This window comes from Myotis davidii, unplaced genomic scaffold, assembly GCF_000327345.1.
Source record: "Myotis davidii unplaced genomic scaffold, ASM32734v1 scaffold211, whole genome shotgun sequence".
Taxonomy (NCBI): domain Eukaryota; kingdom Metazoa; phylum Chordata; class Mammalia; order Chiroptera; family Vespertilionidae; genus Myotis; species Myotis davidii.
In genome coordinates, this window is record NW_006282523.1 from 763,364 (window position 1) to 763,978 (window position 615).

At 62.0% G+C, this 615-nt stretch overlaps 1 protein-coding gene across 1 annotated transcript in view; it reads right to left on the reverse strand.

Moving 5' to 3' along the window:
* The window catches only part of SLC38A10 (solute carrier family 38 member 10), a 22,035-nt gene that overhangs the window by 13,983 nt on the left and 7,437 nt on the right, over positions 1-615 (reverse strand). The gene's annotated exons all lie outside the window — the stretch shown is intronic.

Below are 615 nucleotides of genomic sequence, written 5' to 3' on the forward strand. Positions count from 1 at the left end.
GGGCGCGTCCACCTGGCTCTCCTGCGAGAGTCGGAGGGGGGCGAGGAGAAGGTCTGGGGGCTGCCCCGGAGGAGGAGCTGCGCTGGGGGCGTCCAGACTAGAAAGCAAGAGGGAAGCGGTGCTGAGGGCCGGCGGCTCCAGTCCTGGCCGCTGTGGTCCCCGTGGGGCTCACACACGCGTCAGGACAGAATGTCACGGGGATGAGTGGACAAGCACAGCAGTCAGTGGAGCCAAACCCCAGCTCCTTTAAAAGTGAGAGAACGCAGGGCTCAGTGGTGGAGCATCGACCAGGAGGTCACGGTTCGATGCCTGGTCAGGGCACGTGCCGGGGTGCAGGCTCCATCCCCGGTTCTGTCAGGGCACGTGCAGGAGGCAGCCGATCCATGTGTCTCTCTCACATCGATGCTTCTCTCTCTGTCCCACTCCCTTTTCACTCTTTCTAAAAAAAAATCAACGGAAAAAACATCCCGGGTGAGGATTAACGAAACTAAAAGGAAAGCGAACAGAGACGAGAGGGAGAACAGGTAGCCAGGCACCAGCGCGAGCCTCACGTCCGTGAGGGCCGAGCAGCAGGAGGGGGTGGTGGCTGTGGGAACAGCTGCCGGGAGAGGCGGG